Source organism: Camellia sinensis, chromosome 9 (genome assembly GCF_055761805.1).
Source record: "Camellia sinensis isolate YWXY chromosome 9, ASM5576180v1, whole genome shotgun sequence".
Classification (NCBI taxonomy): domain Eukaryota; kingdom Viridiplantae; phylum Streptophyta; class Magnoliopsida; order Ericales; family Theaceae; genus Camellia; species Camellia sinensis.
This window is the reverse complement of record NC_138969.1, coordinates 121,767,227-121,782,440: the sequence shown is the minus strand read 5'-3', so window position 1 is coordinate 121,782,440 and position 15,214 is coordinate 121,767,227. Positions and strand designations below refer to the sequence as shown.

The 15,214-nt window shown below is 32.1% G+C and overlaps 1 long non-coding RNA gene across 1 annotated transcript; it reads left to right on the top strand.

Moving 5' to 3' along the window:
• Nucleotides 1–2,086: 2,086 nt before the first annotated feature.
• LOC114282668 (uncharacterized) lies at nt 2,087–11,588 on the top strand. The gene is made up of 2 exons (XR_014340228.1): nt 2,087–2,666; nt 11,305–11,588. It is a non-coding gene; the product is annotated as an uncharacterized LOC114282668 (long non-coding RNA).
• Nucleotides 11,589–15,214: the final 3,626 nt, after the last annotated feature.

The following is a 15,214-nucleotide window of genomic DNA, read 5'->3' as shown; positions in this document are numbered from 1 at the left end:
AAGGTGTACATTATGCAAACAAGAGAGGGAACTAGAGGTGTCCACATATCAAATAGTGTATTGTCATGAAGTGCCTCACTCCATATCCAAAACGGTTAATTATATTTCGGACAAATTATATTAAATTCGTTTAAATTATCGGTTATTTACATTTTATTTTTATAATATTTTAAATTTAACAATTATTCTCCTTAAATTATTTAAATTTGAATATTAAATCCTTCTATTAGTCATCTCTTAGATATTTAAATAAAAAATTATCAAGTGTTGTATATATGATGATTATATTAAATTTTTACAAAAGATAAAATAAGATAATTTAGCCATAAAATTTAATATAACAATTATATGCAAACACTTGATAATTTTTCATCCAACTATCTAAAAGATGACTAACAGAAGGACTTAATGTTCAAATTTAAATAGTTTGAAGGGATAATTGTTGGATTTAAAACATTAAGGAGGTAAAGTGTAAATAGTCGATAGTTTGAGGAGAATTAATATAATTTGCCCTTATATTTCTTGGTTTTTAAAATATGAGGTTTGTATTATTTTGATTTTTAATATTTAAATTATGTTAAAGGTAATGTGTAATTTTAGATATTAAAGTGATAGAAATTGCATATTTCAAAAAACTAAAAAGACTTAAAATTTTTATGGAGTTTTTAATGTAAAAAAAAGAGGTAAATAGAGGGAAATGAACACTAAAACACATACTTTCATAAATTTATTGAATTTAATGTATAAAAATATAAATACAAGTTTGAAAATATAAAATTGAGTTACAAAATAAAATATAAGCATAATCTAAGTTCCAAAACAATGCCTATGAAGGCCAAAAACAACTAGCTTGACACGGATGTCATGATCTAAGACTAAAATTATGACAAAAATGTTTTACACTGCTAATCTAATTTAGTGATAAACTAGAGATAAATAGTACAGAGCTATGTCCTAAGTTGTGTTGGATGGTTGATTGTTTGGAGTTTGTTCCATCTTCAAATGACGTATTTATAATAGCTAAGTCCTGAAAATCATGGGTTACCTCCTGGATATCAACAACCACCTCCTGAATGGTTTCCATGATTTCTACATAGTGGGGTACTGAACTGCCTCATGAGCTAACACCTATTCCACCAGCTTCCTCATTCCATGCAAGTTATTGATTATTCCCCAAGGATAAGGGCTGTTATAACCTCTTTTCAATCTCAATCGTTGGGTAGAGGGTAGGGCTATTGGATGAATGATAAGTGTCCCATGCTTGGTTAATGAGAAGTCTTTATTTTATGAGCTATTAACACCTTCAAATTCTAGTCGTTGGATGATATAGATAGTGGAAACCTTCTGCTTTAGATGATTGCCACGTGTCCCATGACCAAAAATAAAAATAAAAATAAAAATGCATTTGAATTTATTTAAAAAAATAATAAATCAAATAAATAAAAATACTTGTTCAAACAAAAATAAATAAAAATATTTTATTTAGAATTACATAATCACTATGTGTTGCAAATTAATATATATATATATATATATATATAATTGCAAGAAAATAAAATAATAGAAGGGAAATTAATTAAGGATACTCGGGCCATAAATTCAAATCATAATTTTGTTTGGCTAAAGGTTCAACTGTTAAAATACTTTGTTCAAAACGACAAACTTAGACAACATGACCAAAATACCCTTTATATATATATATATATATATATATATATATCATGGGTCTGGCTTCTCTCCAGTCTCAGATCGGACTAGAAGGAACTGTTGGGCCCGTTGGGGCCCACCACGGGTTCCGTTTCGATAATCCGAACTGTTCAATGTGTAAAATTCGTCGAGTAATATATGTTTGTAAAAAATCACGTTGATCAGATATCGATCACATCTCTCTTTCTCTTTTATATATATACACACACACTTATACTTCCTCTTCAAATCCTAATGATGTGTTTGGTTGGGAGATTTGAAAAGGAATTTAAAAATGCAAAGGGAAAAAGTAGAGAAAATGTGAATAAAATATACTTATATTTCACTTAATTTCACACATTTTTTTCCCTTTGTATTTCCAAATCCCCCAACCAACCACAGCGTAATGCTTTCTCTCTACAGGCAAAACTTCTGTCGGCTGCCTCCTCTGCATACTACGTAGATGCTACCGCCATCGCCACACTTCAGCCGCTGTCATCCCTCCCTCTTTCTCTCTCTGGGATGTAGATATAAGCGATCTTGATATGTCGGAGATCGCGGTGATGGTCCCTCATCGCTGCCTATCTCCATCATCGACGTCGCCATCTCTGTCTCTTGCCCATTTCTGTGCCATCTCCGCCGCCGTACCTCGAAACCCTAGAAATTTATCACCATGGTGAGGATTCGCAACGACTCCTTCGGGTTAGAGTAGAACAACCATAGTCGAAGCTCCAAACAAACACTTGTTCTTAGTTTTGGTCCTAGAGGAGATTTCTGACCTTAGCTGACTGTGCATCGACCTCTCTCAAGTTGATTAGGACTCCATCTTCTGGTGAAGATGAGGTTTTAAACAGAGATCATTGTTAAGGCACTTATCAAAAGCAGACCCCCAATTCGAAAGATACCTCTTTGAATTCTTAAAGAACTTTCAACTCCAATCCCAACCAGGTCATTAGGATTTGAATCCCTAATTCAATTCGGTAATCTTTTTCTCTCTATACATATATTCGATTTTTAAGTTCTGATTATGTCTTTTAGGCCCCGTTTGTTTTGAGGTATAGGAAGGGGATTAGGATTATTAGTACCTTGGGATTAGTATATGGGGTGTTTGTTTTGAGAGATAGCCTTGGGACTATTAATACCTTGGGACTAACTAATACCTTGGTATTACTAATACCTTATTTATTTTGAGAGATAGGGAGGGTATTACTAATACCTTGGTATTACTAATACCCTTGGAGAGGGGATTCATAGTGAGGAGGTAGAGATGGTATTAGAAAAATAGTGAGGGGATTAGAAATTTTTTATTTTTTTTATTTTTTATATATTGGAAATTTTTTTTAAAATATAATTTTTAATTTTTTATATTTTTTTATTTGTTTTATTATTTTATATAAAAATAATTTAAAAATTCCTCACTACTAATCCCCTCACTATCAATCCCCTCCATTCTATCTCTGAAAACAAACGACCCTCACTAACAATCCCCTCACTATTAATCCCCTCACTATCAATCCCCTCCATTCCATCTCTTGAAACAAACGGGGCCTTAGTATAAACATATAAGCTAGTTGATTTTGGTTGTTTCTAAGATATAATTGATTTGTATAGTTGTGATTTCAGATCTATTCATTTTTCTACGCCTCTATTATAGATGATTTTCGTTGTCTTTTGGATTCTTTTAGATTTATCATGAAACAATTGTTTGGGCTTTTTTTCTGTAATTGATGTGAATATGTGTTAGTTGTTTTGTAATGTTCTAATATGGCAAAATGATTTGGGTTTAGGTTTAAGTTTTGGCTGTTGAACTATATACTTTTTGATATATATTTCAGGTGTTGAAGAATAAGATTGTCCTCTGGTCTAGAATTGAAGAAGATCTACGTCTCTGTATTTTTTTTAGTTGTTCTTGAACAGAGAGTGAATGGAGTTTTTTTTTTTTTTTTTTTTTTTTTTTTTGGGTTTTTGAATAGAGAACAGTTCTATACAAATTTTGAATAGATAGTGGCTTGTGTATTTCAATAACCAAGATTTGAAAGATAAAAAATCAAAAATAGGATTTAGGAAAAAAAATTGAACGAATAATAAAATTTGGACAGATATTGATAGGTAAAAAATTGAATAGATTGGAAAGAGATAAGAGATTTGAACATATAAGAAAATAATAAAAATTTGAATAGATAGAAAAGATTTGTTTTAAACATATTTGTTCAAATATGGTGGAAAATTGAACAAATAGATAGAACATTAGATAGATAGACAAAAAAATTGACAGATGAGGGAAATTTGAGTTGAAAAGGTTAAAAAATTAAATAGATTAGATACAAATTTGAACAGATAGGGTAAATTTTTTGAATATATAGGAAACTTTTTGAACAGATAGAGAAAAATTTGAATAGATAGGAAAAAAACTTGAACAGATAGTCAACGAAAAGCCATGTAGATAAAAAAAGTCGAGCTAAAATTAGAAACAAAATATCCTATAGAACTTTTCACCAAACTATAGACCTCTCACCAATAAAAAATATTCATTGGACCTAATGCCTTAGATCCTCTCTAAATTGGATTTATCACCATTTTTTTTTCTCATTAATTAATGGGTGAATTTGAGAAAAATACAAAGATGGTATTTTAAGATGGTATTTTTGTCTCCATGTAAAAATAATTCTTTAGTTTTAATAGGTTTACAAGTTTTTAAAGCAAATTATGATGATAGTTCTTATATTTTGGTTCTTGTGTCATTTTGATCTTTATAATTTTGTCTCAACTTGGTCTAATTGATTATAGCCCGTACCATTTTTTTTAATGAAAAATATGTACATAAATGTCATGTGTCATATTTTTAAGGGTAAAATTATAAACTTACCAAATTCAGTGAGTTAATCTCAATCAATATAGTGATAATTTTTCGTAAAAAACATTAACGATATTATCAATTGGATCAAATTCACACAAAATTTTAAATTGAGGATCAAAATTAAATTAATTAAAAGTGTAAGAACCAAAACGACACAATGTAAATTGTAAAGACCACTAGAGTAATTTGCCATGCTTTTACTACTTTCTATACAAATGGGTGTAATTGTATTGATTTGATGCGTTTCTTAACATATGCTCTTTCAACACATGTTAATAAAAACAATATATTATTTATTATTATCTTACATTATTAAAAACTCATTTCCTATTAAAAAATTCATAACATAATAAAATTTTAAATCTTGAATTAAAAATAAATTGATAATACAAGTGTATATTTTTAAAATTTTAATTGTTATATTTTATTTGTGCACAATTATTAATATATTTATAATATAATTATATGATGATTTGATTTCGATTGATCTTAGATTAAATTGCAATATTAATTCTAAAATTAAATTGTCCTTACTACGTGACTATATTTTAAGAGCAGGTTTGGATTTTCTCAAGTTAGTCATCCAACTTGAGAGAACAATTTGGGCTTGGTAGGTCCAATTTGGAGCATACTTCGATAATCTAAATTGTTCACTTTTTAGACTTGTTGAGTAGAATATTCATATAAAAAATTAAAATAATTGGACATTGATAGCTATATATTTGAGTCATATTTGTAGTGAAAAAAATGAATAGCTATTTTTCAAATTATATTTGTTGTCATATTTTTATAAGACAAATGTGATTCAAACATATATTTACTGATATTTGTCATCTTCATTGTTGCATAAATTTTTTTATTTAATGAGTCCTAAAAAGTTAACGGTTCGGATCATAAAACATTACAAAAAAATTAAGGTTTTAAAGACTAAAATTTAGGGACAAAATTATTTTTCAGGGACCAAATATTTTTATTACGAAAAGTGTCGTCATTATATTTTTAATAACGAAAATTGGACATTAGTGATGAATTATTATCATTTTGGGACCAAATTTTTTGTATAAAAAAATAAACCATTTTGAGACCAAATTATTTTGTCTCTAAAAGTCTGTTTATCAGTAACATTTTCAAAATTTTGTCGCTAAAAGCCTTGTTTTTGACTTTTCGAGACGACCTTTTAGCCGCTATTCTCATGACGATAGAAATTGGTCCCTAAATGTCTTTTGTAACAAAATTTTTACTTTTAGAGACCGAAAAATTTGGTCTCTAAATCTCTTATATGTTCCCAATTGCTTTATCAAATTAGATGCCAACTTGAGTAAATACAAATCGTTTGAGAGCATACAAAGACAGCTCCTTACTTCAAAAGATCAAATATTCATGGAGTGCTCTTTGGCAAGGTATGATCAAGATGTGTTGATGTTTGGTAATAGGATGAATCACTTCCTCAAAAAATAAAATAAATGGTCAATTAATTGCTAATAGCATGTTTGATTTAAATAAAAATGGCCAATTGCAAAGAGGAGAAACATTGTAGAAAGTATAATTTCAATAAGCACTATTTGATAATCAAATAGATTTAGACCTACTTTGGGAAGTAAGAAAAAAACCAATTTTTTGGGCTTTTCTTTTATTTTTTATTTTTTTTGTAAAAAAAAAGTGCAAAAAAAGTAGAGAGGTGATATGAATCAAATAAACCAACAAGCCATGAAGTTGGCTTTTTTTTTCCCCCTAATTGTCAAAATAGACCTTAAGCTTAGTCAGAATACAACTAGTATTTATCAACTAATTGTTATATTTGTATGCCAACAAAAAATTCTCGTTAGTAATTTTTGCGCTCGTTTGGGGAGTAGCTATTTTAGATAAAAAGTCAAAAAGTTACTAAAAGTTGTCACATCACCACTCTATTTTTCTGCACATCTTTTCGTAAAAAGCCAAAAAGTTACTAAAATAGTCTGTTCCCAAACGAGGCATGCTCTTCCAAGATTCATTCAAGAAAAAGAAAATCAGGGATGCCTTGACTTATAAATGTGTCCAACAAAATAGTGTTACAAATTGAAGCAATTCTCATATTCAAAACCAATTGCGACCAAATGTTATTAAGAAAACGGAAAAAAAAGGACTAATTTACATACTAGAAGATGTTATCCAAAAAGCAACCTAAGAAGGGGGGAGGGAATTATGTTTCTACAAATTAAAATTAATAATACCCCAATAAAATTAACTATTAATACAACAAATTATTAACAAGCACAATGATGAACTTAGCAGTAAATGATCAAGCAAAATAATAATGAAGTATAACTAACATACATGGTAAATCAAATGATTAACACATGAATATTAGATAGGTATAGCAGTAATATGAAAGTAAAGCGATTAGGGAAGATGAGACAAACAAATTTATAGTGGTTCGGTTTCAACCAAGCCTACATCTACTCCTCAAGCTTCACTTGAGATTTTCCATTGTCTTCTAGCTTCACAGGGGTGCTAGCAACCTCTTTACAAATGGAGCAATCCTCCACGAATTTTACACGGATTTTAAAGCCCAAACCCTTGCAAATCTTAGGTAATTCACAATCACTCTCAAGATTTCAAGAACACAGTGTTTGCAACATATTTACAAGATGAAATGGTATTTTTGCTTTCAAAGAAAACTTACAATAAATATCTCTCAAAGATAGATATATAAAATGAAACTTTGATTTTTCTGTGGATCTCACACAGGAAAGATGAGCTTAATACTATAAGGCTCAGTGTATAATTTCTGAGAGAGGATGTAAACAAAAATTGAAAAACACTTCTTAGAGAATTTTTCAGAGAATAGATGTGAGTGATTATAGATTAAAGAATATTTTCTGATTTTTTGTCACTTGTTTACATTAGAGGCTTTGGTATATATAATGAAACTTATAGCCATTTATAGCCGTTGTTTTTATTTGAATTTATAGCCGTTTATAGCCGTTGTACTCCATCATTACTAATTTGAATATCTTCCACTCCATCATTACAAATTTAATATCTTCTACTTGAACCTTTTAAACCTTTTGGCCTGTTATTGTGCTGGGCTGTTTGAATATTTGTTTTGGGCTATTTGAACTCCTAATTTAATCAAATATTAAATACATTTTAACAATATTTAGGATAAAGGTTCAGGTGAGAAATAATTGGACAAAATAAAATTTGATTTTATTAAAACATAAAATTATTAAAATAAATGTTGATTCTATTTTTCTCTTTCAAATAAATCATCAAAATAAATTTTGATTATAGTTTTCTCTTTTAAATAAATCATCAAAATAAATTTTGATTCTATTTTTCTCTTCCAAATAAATTAAAACATAATTAAATAAATCATCAAAATAAATAAGTCTAACAGAAAAGCAGTCTCTCCCTCTAACTCCAATCTGCTCTACAAAAGCCTTAAGATTCAAGTCAAAAGATCCACCTTCCTTCATAGCTTTCCTTGTCAACTCCTTCTATTTCTTTGCATTCCTCCTCATTTCTTCTCCTCACTCCTCACTCCCCATCACCTTCTCTATACACCTCTTGACCTCTACACTGTCAACTGTTTCTTCTTCATTGCCTTTACTCTCACCCCTGCCCCCCACACCTCTGTTATTATCTTCGCATTTGTCCCTTGATCCGATCAACTCGGCACTGCCACCACTGGAACTTGTAACAATCCTGATTTGTAATTAGCTAATGACCCATGATTAAGAATGCCCAATGAGTAATTAAGTTGAAATCATGTGTTAATTGTGCATTTCATGTGTTATTTGTAATTACATTTGTTTGATGTAGCAATATTTGTTAGAATTTTTGTTTCGGTATGCGAATTGAAGGCCTTATCGGCATCTGACATAGTTGTCAAATCGAGATTCGTATCGTGAATCGAAATGGTCTCGTACCGAATCGCGAATCGAATCGAATCGTGAATCGTAAAGATTCGGTCACTTTTTCTAAATTACTTAAAAATATATATCTACACATTTAGATGTTAAATATATCTTATGAATATAAAATAGTTAGACTTAAATCAACAAAATCACAATCTTACCTTTTCTTTTTATTTTTTAGATATTTTTTATCAATCATTCTTAATAAAGATAAAAACCAAATAGACAAACTATTAATTTCTAAAGTAACAATAGTTAACAATGATATTGATATTTGGACAATAAGCATTTATACTTTTCTAAGTAAGAGTGAACAAATAATAAGAAAGGATTATTTAGGATATTTTATTTTAAAGCCTAAAACATTTTAAAAGGTATAACTGACCTCACATATGTGATATTCAATTTAATAAAATAATAATAGATAATTCATAGTACAACTTTAATCTTAAACATCTTTAGAAGATATATTACAATTTTTTGAAGGGGAAAAAAATGAGAAGAAATGTTAAAAATATGTTAAGTCTGACTGAATCTGATTAGATCCTATAAAAAACACCATGATCACTAAAATAACAACAAATCATATATATATGTTGATTATTTTGGTATTAAATGTTATTAGAAGTTGTATTATGTCATTTTCACTAAAAAGATGGAAAAAATGAGTCGAAAATATGTCGAACACAATAATTTTAAAAATTGCATGAATCGTAAAAAGTGAATCGAATCGTGAATCGATTGTGAATCGTGCGATTCACTAGAGATTCACTTCCAAAATAGATTCACTCATAGATTCGTATCGATTTTGCAAAAATTGCGTATCGAATCGTGAATCGAATCGCGAATCGTAAGATTCTGATAACAGAGGCATCTGAACACAAAATTGACTACGTTTATGTGTTATTTAGAATTTTTGGAATTTTTCGGTAAGTTTAATTAGATTTCGATTCGAAATCAAATAATTAGAATAGATTAATGAGAACTAATTACACTTAATTAGCCTAATGCTAATCAAGCCTATATAAGGCTAATGTGAGTGTTAGGAACATCTACACACACACACACTCCTTCATCTTTTGAACAACAAAATGTAGAGAGAGGGAGAGTAGGAGAGAATTTGAGATCAAGGAAGAGAAAAGGAAAAATTTGTGGAATTTGAAGACAATTTGGAGCTTTGAGTTAGAATTACACTTGAAATCAACCCTTAGGTAAGACTTATACTCCTAAACTTTGTCTTTAAGATATCAAGAATATGAATTCAAGAGAGTTAGGTGGCTAAATACAAGAAGTAAGCTAAGATTGAAGGATTTAAGTTCAATACATACATGCATGTATAATTCATGGCATTTGAGGTTGTTTCCCCAAAGAATTCTTGCATGCATGTCATAATCCTAGTTTTGTTTTGGAAATTCAACATTTTCTATGTCATTTTGTCTTAGTTGATCATGTTTTCAAAGAAAAGAACTTGGATAATTACATACATGTGCATTTCATATGAAGAGGAGCATAGCTTTGATTTGGTTTTGAAGAATTGGCATACTTTGGGCCTTGATTTTTGCGAAATGATCTTCAATTCATGAAGTATAACGAGTCCCTACATGTTTCTCAAGTTTTGGGCCCAAAGGATTAAGTTTTGGTACTTTGGAATTCAGTTTTGAACTTATAACAGCAATTTGGAAATTCCAAAATTTGGTCGCTTCGCTCGAGCGACCAAAGCTTCACTCAAGCGTAAAATTCGAGTTTTGGAGACAATTGCACGGTGGCTCTAGCGACCGATTGTGCGCTTGAGTGAACATCCTTTTTCTCAATACTTGGCTTGAGCGACTGTCGAGCCACCGTCGAAATTAGGCATCCAATACTTTTACAAACTTTGCAGACCGCTCAAGCGACCAAAACTTTGCTCAAGCGAACTGCCTTGTTTTTCAAAATTTTGCAAGTGTTTTCAAAGTGCGTTGCATCCTCATTACATCTAAGGCATTCTTAGGCCATGATTAAGCTACAATAATGAGGATAAGAGTTAGAAACACACGTTAAGAAAGAAGAATAACAAGTTTAGTGCCAATGACACGTGTGTTCAAGTGTATCTATCATGTGTTTGTAGGTCACGTGTTAACACCCGCCTGGTCGATCTGGTTTGTGCAAGTGATCTGTTCTACCTCTGGAGCTATCGGTGAGTAACGACTCTGTAAAGCTGTGTTTGAACTTAAGCATTTTCTGAATACGATATGATCTGTTTTCTGAAATTCTATTTGTGAACCATGAATGAATGTCCAATTTTCTGTACCGTAATATGGTATCCTATGTTTATGTTGCCCTTGCCCGGAGGTAACAATACTGCGGTCTATGTTCATGTGGCCATTGCATCCTCATTACATCTAAGCCATTCCTAGGCCATTAATTTTCTGTAATGTAATATGACATTCTATGTTCATGTAGCCTTTGCCTGGGGGTAACAATACCGCAGTTTATGTTCATGCATGTGGCCCTCACCCGGGGGTAATAATACCGCGATCTACGTTCATGTGGCTCTCGTCTGGGGGTAATAATGCCATGGCTATATGTGTGCAGAGATCTCTGACGGTTTCAATCTTTAGAACTAACTGTTGACCTATATGGTCGTCGGTACTAATTATGGTCTTAATGATCACCTACTCTACACGTGGGTCTTTTGACCAATCTGATCTGTTAGCTAATGAACGTACCATGTATGATTGTTTATGAAATCTGTATAAGCATGTGAATCTGAATCTGTTTCTAATCTGAAATCTGATTTTTGAATCTAATGGCACATCATTCATAAACCCTTTACCTAGTTGTTATTCACTAGGCTCCATCTCATTGTATTATTTACTTATGTAGGTGATCAGGTGCGGGACCAGGCTTAAGCTGTTGCTTGGAGGTCTATCTTGTCAAGCCAACTGATGTGCCTCCCGAGGAGGTTCCCAAGTGTTTCTGTGGTCAAGTCAAGTGCACGTGATGTCTGTCTTTATCTTCTCTTTCTTTTGTTTAACAAGACTTTTGTTTAGTCTGTATATGAGGCCACGTCCCTTTCTGTTTTGTTTATAAGTGGGTGACGTAAGACAATGATGTATATGTACTTATGACGTCACTATATAAATATATATGTGAATATAAGTTTTAAATTTTTTATCTCATATACGTCTGCACAGCTCTATGGATATTTTATTTTGATATTTGCTTCCGCTCGCCCCTTATTTTGTTAATATGTCTCAGAGGCCTTTGGTAATCTTAGGATTATTGGTCGGTTACGATGCACAACCTATAGGGGCGGGTTTAGGTCGTGACAGAACCCCAGAAGCCAAGCTGTCCAACGTCAAATTCTACTCACAATGCATTGCCAAACACCCCAAAGACGGGTGCTAAAGAATCTCTAGTTGAGAACACCAAGGCACTATCATCCCTTGTTGCTCGAGTTCTTCCATGCAACTTAGCACATCTTCATCCTCTTTTTCTTTTTCTTCATCGTGAGTCTCTTTTGGCCTCATCATCCACGAGAATTGCCGATAAGTTTCCAATAAACCTTGCGTGATTTCCTCCTTTGTTGCTTTGGTAGGACTATCATGGTTCCAAACGATATGTAAACCACCGATGATTGGGGCTTTGAGTTTAACCATTCAATATATTCTCTTGATTTTTGAAAGAGGTTGCCGGCAAATGAAGTGTCTGATGGGTCTTGTCCATCTAATAAAGTCGATGGAATCAAGGGTCCAATTTCGATTAAACTGTAGAGTGTTTAGATGCGAATCCAACTCGAATTGTACCTTGCAGAGGAGTTTGTGATCTTAATCCTCCCATGTTTTCCACTTCGCTGACTATGACAAGGGTTGACCTCGCCGGTCAGCTCACTGGGTCGAGAGGCAGCGCCCTTGAAGAAAAATGCAGTCTTATTTGACCGCTCAAGCGGTCATTTGTTCACTCTTGCGGTGAATGGCATCGCCTAATACTTTTGTAGAGCGTCCAAACTTCTAAGAGCATCTTATATGCGCTCGAGCGGTGAAGTCTTGGCTCCAGCAATGGGCACGCATTTTAATGAGTTCACTCGAGCAGTGGAGTCATGTTCTTACCATCCATTTAATTCATGTGGGGGATTCTTAGAAAAATGAGTTTTGAACCCATGGTTTTTGACTAACCAAGATTAAGTGGGACACACACACCCATTTGGATGGATTCAAGTGGTGATGTGTTTGTTTTTGCATGGTGAACAAGGGAGCCAAGACTTCACCGCTCGAGCAGTGGAGTCATGTTCTTACCATCCATTTAATTCATGTGGGGGATTCTTAGAAAAATGAGTTTTGAACCCATGGTTTTTGACTAATCAAGATTAAGTGGGACACACACACCCATTTGGATGGATTCAAGTGGTGATGTGTTTGTTTTTGCATGGTGAACAAGAATATGAAATTGGTTGTTCAAAACTATTTTCAGGTGAATAGGAAATTGACGCCCATGTGAGCCTCTTGGAAATGGTATTGTTGTTGGGTTTTCTATAAACATGTGTATTGAGCTTGTCCCACATAGGAAAGTTAGGAGAAGTTTTTTGTGTATATGATAGCTAAGTTTGGCACTTGGGTTTGGGTCCTAAAGACACCCAAGTTTTGTAAGGAGGAGAGTTACGGACAACATGGGTTGGATCCAAAAAAATTAATACACATGAGCGCGCCACTGCTGCCTCCTCTCACCGAACTAGGTTGTGGCACGATTGCGTAGTCTAGGTCGATCCACTGATATGTGTGTATCTTGTTAGGCCAAATTTATTTGAATTTGAATTCAAAATTTTTGTGCGAAATTTCAAAATTCAAAATTGAATTTCAAATTTTCCGCAAACAACAGTGTCTCCTCTGTAGTCAGTCGCAACTTTTCCATCTATTTCTAGCGTGCGTCACGTCTTTTCATTGCGCTTTTTCGGTAGTCCAAACAGGCATTTTTCTGCCTATAAAGTGGCAATCCCTCTAGCCATTCCAATCATCAAAATCATTTCCTATTTTCATTTTTCTTCCTCCCTTCTGCTCTGTTTCATACTCTGCATTTTGAGAGTTTTGGTTTTTCGGTGAGTGAGTACATACACCATTTGGTTCGCTGGCAGTCTTCCCAAAGTGTTGCAATTAGACTGTGAACACTATTTCATCCTGGGAGATAGAAGTCTAGCGCTCCGAGGCACCATGTGAGGGACGAATCTCTCTTGAGAAAAAAGTGTTGAACACTCGACTTGATCTGTCTTCATTACTGCCTTCTGCAAATTGGCTCTAAGTTTCTGTTCTGTTTTTATAGATTTGTTTTCAAGTTTTTTTTTTTTTGAAATAAAAATTCATTGACAATAAATCTGTTTTTTACATTTTGAATTTTATTCTAGTTTGTTTTGCACCTTACACACACAGATTGTATACTGAGTTGTGACAACAATTAAAGTATCAAAATGATCTCATGCAGAGCACTAGATCTTTCTTATAATAACTTTTCTGAGATCTCTCAGCCATCACCTTGTAAAAGCAACCTGTAAGTTCTTTCCCTTTTTCTCTTGTTCATTTTTTTATTGTTCTTGATTTCGCTTCCACAAACATTTGATTCATTGTTCTTTTCTTTTTTTGTGACCAGAAACTTGTTCAGAAACTTCTTTAGTGGAAAGTTGTAAGCTTCTACCTTTCTTTGAAAGAACTACAATCTGTATTTCAGAGGTGTATTGTATAATGCAATGAATTTATTTTTTTGTTTCATGCTAAATTAATCCAGGGAATTTGCTGACTGCATGACAGCTTGTCAAAGTAGTAAGTATATATTTTTCTTACAGGAGGTTATATCTCAGTTTCTTATGTATATTTCTTTAGTCTTTACTGATGGCGGCCAATTTTGTAGACTACATTTGGCCAAGGCAATTTTTTTTTTTCTTTTCATTTAAATTCCTGAAATGTTTTCCTTTCTAGTAAACTGACACAAAACTTCAGTGAAAAATGGATATTCAAGTGTTTTCACTGAAACTCATCGAAACACTATGAAACATTTTGAAATAATAAGTTGTTTCATCACCTAGAATATCTAACAAAAGCTATTTCTATTTGCCTTTTTTTTATTAATATAAATTTTTAAATTTATTAAGAATCTAGGAAAGTAGAAATGAGGATAAAAGATGGGGAGATGAATTAAAAAAAAGTACATGCTCAAGTCACTTATTTTCTTTTATTTTTTATTGTAGACATACCTTTTCTTATAAATACTATTAATGTTACTTGTTTTTTCCCCAGCCTTACTTCTACTAGAATGTAGCATTTTTATGTTTTATTTGATTTTATGATGGAAAACACCCTTCTCCAACTAACACTTCAAACGTTTTGTTTATGACTTTCCAATATTATTTGATCTTTATTGAACCTTTCTCTTATTCTTACAAAAAATTAAAAAAAAAATAAATAAAAAATTGTTTTTCGAAAGGACATCCCTCACCTTGGATACTCTTTGACCTTTGTTTGCTATTAATATTGTTTTCCCAAAAATTAACGTTAATAGTTTTGTAAATATTTTTTGGCTGGAACCTTGTGCATATTACAATTGTATATGCATGTGTGCCATAACATTGAGTTGTTTGACATTAATTTGATGATTCTCGGTTTGCACTGGTTTTACTTCCAAATTATATGCCTTCACTCTTTATGGAAAGAGATGTGTAGACCTAAAACATGTTCAATAATTCAATTATTAAGCTTGTGTAAATATTTATAAGGCTTTAGTTATTTGTTTAAAAATTATCATCTCCCTA